Consider the following 7,748-nt stretch of genomic DNA (forward strand, 5'->3'; position numbering starts at 1 on the left):
ATTCCCTTAACTAATTAGCTTGTTTCAATGGTTCTGAATTAGCCAATCATAGTATTGTCTTTAGGTTCACAACTGAACCTCATGCTTCTTTGACTAATGCATTCCTTCATTGCTTTTTTTTTTTTTTTTCGAGAAAATTGTTGTCCATGAATTTAATGCATAGTATACTTGTAATGTTTTGCTCGCCTAATAATGTGATTTAAGGAAATTCAACATTCATGTATGCCCTTTTGTTTGTTGAATCCAAAGACCATTAAAGAAGATTTATCATCAACATAAAAACTTTGAAATATTCCGCCCTTTTAATTAGTTTAGCAACCATAAAGCAAATACCCAAACTAAGTCCTAAGTCCTATGAAATGGGGTCGGCATAGTAAAAAATCATAACTCATAAAAATTAAAATGTTACATAAATTGTGAAAATGAAATCCAAGAAAAAAATAAAAATAAAATGAAACGTATAAATATAAAATAGTTCAATTTTAGGAAAAGATATATAAAGAAAGTCATATAAAAATAATTCTACTATGTGCACTTACCCTAAGTTGTGTAGTGTTTTTTATGTTAGTATAGATAACTTTTTATATAATATATTTGACTTTTTATTTTGTTTCGTGGTACTTCAATTTAGTTAATTATCAATCAATGGATAAGAGTTGGATGAAGAAGAGTAGATTGTCAAGAGATTATGTGCAAGGGATTAAAGAATTTTTGGAGTTTGCTTCTCGCAATGTATCTAATGATGGAACAATTCCATGTCCATGTATGAAATGTGTGAATTCATACATGTTGACTGTAGAAGTTGTACATGATCACTTGGTATCCTATGGAATTAGTCCAGGTTATAATTATTGGTATCATCACGGGGAAATTATGTCTGCAACGACTTCTAGTAGAACTAGTCAAAGCCATGTTGAAGAAATACGACCTAAGTATGGTGATATACGTGACATGTTGCGGGACGTGTTTCCCATGCACACTCGAAATATGGATGAATATGCAAAAGAAAGTAATTTACCAGAACCATCTGATCAAGGTCCAAGCGTGCAACAAGCTCAAGAAGATCCTAACGAAGATGCACAAAAATTTTACGACTTACTCGAAGATGCTGAGAAGCATTTGTATGAAGGGTGCAAGAATTTTAGCAAGTTGTCAGCGATTGTGCATCTGTATCACTTGAAATGTCTTAATGGATGGAGCAACCACTCATTCACAATGTTGCTTCAAATTTTGAAAGATATGCTTCCTTCAGATGCAAATTTGCCGAAAGACTCTTATGATGCCAAGAAGATTATTAAAGATTTGGGTCTCGGTTATGAAAAAATTCACGCTTGTCCTAATGATTGTATGTTATTTTGGAAGGAACATGCAAATGATGAAGTGTGTCATTGTGGTGCTTCAAGGTGGGCAACAAATGAGAATGATTTGGAGCATAATATGAGTACTTCATCTAAAAAGAGAAAGAAAAAGGCTGCAAAAGTTTTACGGTGGTTTCCCTTGAAGCCTCGATTGCAGAGATTGTTCATGTCTTCAAAAACTGCTGCTTCTATGAAATGGCATGCTGAAGGTCATACAAATGATGGCATAATGAGGCACCCTGCCGATTCCATAGCTTGGAAAACATTCGACTCTCAATATGTAGATTTTTCCTTTGATTCCCGCAATGTGAGGTTGGGGTTGGCATCTGATGGATTTAACCCTTACGGGAATATGAGTACTAGTTATAGTATATGGCTGGTCATATTGGTCCCATATAATTTGCCTCCATGGATGTGCATGAAAAGATCTTCTTTCATCCTATCATTACTTATTCCTGGTCCAAGCTATAGCGATCCCGGTTTTTCCTTCCTTTGTATACTGTATTCTGGACTTGTTTCCGTGGACTTGTTTTTGTATCATTATCACTTCTAGCCTTTCCTCTTTGTATTTGAATCTTGGGTTGTGATGGGTAGGTTTGAAACAGGTTGGTTGCACTTTGAAACCAAAAGGTGATGTCCAGATTTTGGCCTTCACGCTCGAGCGGAAGTTTTAACGCTCGAGCGGGCCCTTCGTTGTTGCTTATCCGCTCGAGCGGGAGTTTTGACGCTCGAGCGTGTTTTTCCATCTCCCAGTACTTTACTCTGCAGTCCCTCCGCTCGAGCGGAGAGTTTGGCGCTCGAGCGGGTACCATCGCCTGCAAAACTTCTGGAAGTGTGCAATCGACGCTCGAGCGGCTCTTTTCACGCTCAAGCGTGAGTCTGTGTCTGACGCTCGAGCGGGGATTTTCACGCTCGAGCGGGGAGTCGATTACATCAGTCCGAGATTTCACTTTTTGGATCACTTTTTGACCTACTTTTCTTTCTCAACTTTTAGAAAACCGCCCCTTGAGAGTCTCTCTCTCTTTTTCTCTCTCTAAACCTGCCTTCTCTCTAAAAATTGATCTACCTAGGGTGAGTATCTAACCTTGGTCCTTTATTAAAAAGATAGAGTGAGTCAAGGGCTTTCATTCAATCTGAACGTTTGGTGGTTTGGAGCACTTTGGAATTTGGGTATTCATCTTCGTCTTCTCCATTCCTACTCCATGTTATAAGTTTTGTTCTAAGTTTTGGTATATTGATATGTTGGGGTTACTTTGATAATTTTGGGAAAAACCCTAGTTGTATTAATTAATTAATTTGTATAATTAATTTAAGGGAATTGGGGAATTTGGTTAAATTCATGAAATTGAGGAATTCATTGATTAAATGGCGTAGTTGGATAATTTAAATCACTCGCCTATTGAATTATTGATATATTTATTTCCAAGTCTAGAAATAACTGTTTTGGGCTATCGGTGGAGGATAGTCGTGATTGTTGTAGGCACTGCATGTGGATTAGGGATAACTGAAACTAATCATTGATTAAGTCATCAATTTTGACTGTTGAATTAATACAGACATTATGTGTATTGATTGTGTGTTGTATATGTTATGTGTTTACATACATTGTTTTGTGTGGGAGGAGATAGGGGATGTACTCCACGGTTTAGGGAAAGATAGGGGATGGACCTCTAAACCGGATTTTGTTTGGGAGGAGATAGGGGATGGACTCCATTAGCATCACTTTTATGTGTGCTTATTTATATTGAAGTGTTTTTATTGATACAGCACTAAAATGTGTATCAAACGGGAAGTATGAAGTGTTGTGATTTGAGCCTGAGTCTCATTTGTTTGTTGGCATTGGAAGAATGTGAATATGATATATATAGTTCACTGTTGTAAGTTTGGCCAGGTTCTGAGCCATATTGATAATGTTGGAAAGTAAAACGTGTTTTTGACATTAGTGTCATGAGACTGTATAATGATGTAATTGATTATCCTGGTTAACCATCTATCGAATGCTATTGCTTTATTCAATGCTTATATTTGGTTTAGTATATTTCTACTGGGTTGTGGCTCACCCTTTATGGGAACATCATTTTCAGGTCCAGGTGATAAGCTACCTCCAAGGACTTAGCTTGGAAGGATTTGGACTTTGAAGACTATCTTTAGTTATTTGTTTTTATTTGATAAACGTTCAAGCCTAGGGCTTTATTTGTATTTGAGTTAGAACTCATACTTTTGTGTCCAAGTGTTGGCTTGGAAAGATGTAAGCCTGTAGGGCATTTAATTTGATGTTTCATGTAATGTTTTTATTTGGTAATACTCTGATGAATGAATTAATAAAGTGTTTTCTTTAAATAATGCATGTCAATGATATATATAATGGGTTATTTTTTGAGGGCATGACACAAGCTCCCCTTCGAATGACATAGATGTGTATATGCAGCCTTTAGTTGAAGAATTGAAGGAATTATGGGATGTTGGAGTACAAACTTACGATATTTCTTCCAAAGAGAACTTTCAAATGCGTGCAGCTCTAATGTGGACTATAAATGACTTTCCCGCATATGGTGATTTGTCTAGTTGGAATACCAAGGGTGCTCTTGCATGTCCTTCTTGTAATTACGAGACTCATTCGCGATGGTTAAAACATGGAGGAAAATATTGTTTTATGGGTCCACTCCTTCCAAGCATGGCTTCATGTGTAATAGTGACTTAAGAATGGTTTCAGATGAGGAGAGAACGAGAGACAAAGAGGCCATAATTGAGTTGAAGGAACAAGTAAAAACTCAAGGTGATCAGCTGCAAACTCAAGGTATTCAGTTGCAAGCTCAAGATGCTGTAATAAACTCTTTAAAAGAGCAAGTAGCATTTTTGATGAGACAGAGACAGTGTTCTAGTGGTTTGCAGGTATAACTACAAGTAAACATATTTATTTAAATGATGTATTTATCATGTGTTATGCTTTTCTAAATTTATGCATACTCATTTAAACTTTATTGTATAAATTAGGCGACAGATGGCTCTAGTGGCATTCCGGACCAGGCTTCTCCACAAACACATCAGAGATCTTCTTTTGGGAATCATGAAATGCAACCTTTTAATCGGGGTAAGTCATCATTACAATACACATGCATTGACACAAATTTAGAACCAATGTTAATGACTTCTCTACCAATAAATTGTTAGTTGGTTTGGAAAAAATTGGGATTTGATAGGATGACTTTCTACTTTGTTTCCTTTACTGGCATCCGTAAAAATACCAAACAAAACAGTGAAATAGAGAATTGGGCAATCGAACAAATTTGAATATCAACAATGGATCAAATTATAATATACAATTAAAAAATAGACCCTTGGATGTTGCTATTGGTTGCTTGATTTAGTGGTTGTTACTAATGTTTGGCTTTATTGGTTGATTTAGTCCAAATGCCAACATGTTGGCATCTTATATTTTATTTGGATATGTTTTAACATCCTAGCTTTGGAGTCTGCCCTCAGGATATATAAGGAAAGAGAGTCTTATATTCAAGGGCACATTGAAAAAATGGAGAGTATTACAGATAGCATGAGTAATAACTTCTTTTCATCTACAAAAAAAAAAAAAAAAAACACTTGTGTGTAAGCTTCTTTCAATTGTAATGTTTATGTTTACGGTATATGAATAAAAGTCCATTTTCAAAACTGTTGTTCTTTCATAATATAATCCTCTTCTTGAGTGATACACTAACTATGAGAGATTGGGAGTAGGGTGAGGTAATGAGGCTATAGTGATTACCTATAGGCAAGAGACCACTTGGGAAAACAGAAGCTGAAAGCAACATCCAAACTTAAAAGACCTTGTGGAAGGTGTTCCTCATCAGAGTTCTATACTTAGGAGTAATAGCAGGGGCGAGGTGGGCACATATTTAGATATAATTTCCTAGACATTAATGATTGTTAGTTGCTTGCTTACATGTTCTAAGCCCTTTACATGTCTTCACCCATATCTAATCTTAGAAATCAATTTGCAGTGCTTAAAGAACAACAAGAAGAACTAACTGCACAAATTGAGAACAATTTGTTTCTTAAATCTTTAGCCGCCTTACACTTCTGCATTACTGTATTTTTTCTCTCCATTTGCTGCTATTTTCTCTCTTAATGGCTGATCTATCTTCATATGTAAATATGATCTTCAACTTGAGTATGGTGATATTTTTTGATATGTAAACCATATACTTACCAAAAAGATAAGACTTGTCGAGAATTATTTGTAGTCTAAATTTTCTTTATAGATTTTGAAATGGAAAATGATACTTATACTCATTCAATCATTTTTATTGCAGGAAATAAGACAATATGAAAGCATCAATCAATGGACGTCATTTCTTGATTTGAACATTTTTTATGGAGGTCTTTATAAAATGGCGTCATGAGTAATACTTTTGAGTACTATTGTCCTGTGACAAGTTTATATATACCTTTTAGATTATGGTGTGGGCTATTAGTTTGTTAGAATTATTGGATCTTTTTTGTATTACAGGCTTATGTAATGAACCTTTTAATTAAGGTGTTTTGGAAATTTTGGGATTATAAAAATGCAGATTCTTTTACCTTTTACAATTATTGAGTATTAAGCCATTAGAATAAAATAGTGTTTTTATAGATATATAATGTGAGCAGGGATAAGTGAGAGACAACCATTAATGGTTAGCAAATCATTGAAAATTTCAAGCTGTATATTATTGGTAATTGATTTGTAAACATAGCATATAACCGCGGTTAATAACCGCCACTGCAAATAAAATTCAAAAAGAATTTTATGGTTATAGCGACGGTGTAAAACTGATGGAATAGAGTCAAAATATAATAGCGGTTCAGAAAATGTCACAAAAGTGAAGGATATAGTAGCGGTCGACATGTCACTATAAAGTTAGCAAGTAATGAGTAAATTTAAGATATAGTGACATTTATAGCTGTCACTACATCGGCCGTCGCAATAAAAATAACTATACCAGCGTTTGAGGAAAACGTCACTATAAGGATATGCCGACGGGGCTATTGCGGCGGTTTGGCCATCGCTATTACAACGGCGGGTAAAGGTTTTCTAGTTTTTAGCGACGCTTTTTCCTGCTTTTAACGGCATTTTGGGCCGCTGCTAAAAGTGAATTTTTCTGTAGTGCCTCCTTTTCTCTTTTTTCTTCATATTCTTCTTTTCTCTCTCTCTCTCTCTCTCTCTCTCTATCTCTCATCTATTCAAACCCAAAACCAAAACAGCTCCTCTCATTTCTCTCAAAGCAACTCAGGCTCATGAAATCACTCATCCCTCACATCCTCTCGCTCCCTCTCATCCCATTAATAGTTGCACAGATAGAGAGAGAGAGACCTCAGATCCACTAGGAAAAGAAGAAGAATAAAAGCAAAATAGCAAAACTATTTTGCAGAACAAAGAAACAGTTGGGCTAGTTTGATAGTTTGATTTGTTTGTTTAATGATAAAATGGTGTGATTGAAGAGGAAAGGTGGGATCACAATTTAGAAAGAGATGTTGTGTGCAGTTGTGATGGTTTGATTCTCTCTCTCTCCTTCTCTCTCTCTCTCTCTCTCTCCTCTATTCAAAACCCATTAACAATTGCAGAGATAGTTAAAAAAGATGCTTGAATAGTGATAACATAGCCAATCGGCCGACCAAAAAACCAGTCGGCTAGCCAAGTCTTTTAATATTTATTTGATTGAAGGATTGGCAATTCATGGTTATAGACAAAAAACACTTGAGCTTTTTAAGAAAATGAGATTCATTGATATATATATATATATACACACTACAAGAAAAGTCACTTTTGGCGACTAAATTTTTAGTCGCCAAAAGTCTGTTTTTAGTCGCCGAAAGTCAAAATTTGACTTTCCCCGACAAAATTCTTTAGTCGCCACATTTGTCGCGTATACGTTGTCGGTGTAGGCATTGGCGACTAATATTTTTTTAGTCTCCAAAAGACAGGTCTTTCGCGACTAAAATGTTAGTCGCCAATAGTGTTTTAGCCTTTTGAAAATCATACATTTACCGACTAATAATTTAGTCACCAATACTCAATCAATCGCCGACTAAACGGCTTAGTCGCCAAAATCAAGACTTTTGGCGACTAAAATATTAGTCGCCAAAGGTGTTCCGTCGAAAAAAAAAAACCACTTTTTTTTGGTTTTTCTGAGTTTCGAACCGTGCCCAACCATCCCACATTGCAACCTTTTTTGCAACACACTCCCTCCACTATGCCACTACAACATCACATGAATATATTTGCAATATATATTATTTATATAATATATTGACAGTATTAATACAAAACAATATATATAAATATAATTATTTTAATTCAATATAATTTATGTAAAAAATAAATTATTTATTAAAAAAAATTTTAGGCCACTTTTG

This window comes from Camellia sinensis, chromosome 13 (assembly GCF_055761805.1).
Source record: "Camellia sinensis isolate YWXY chromosome 13, ASM5576180v1, whole genome shotgun sequence".
Lineage (NCBI taxonomy): Eukaryota > Viridiplantae > Streptophyta > Magnoliopsida > Ericales > Theaceae > Camellia > Camellia sinensis.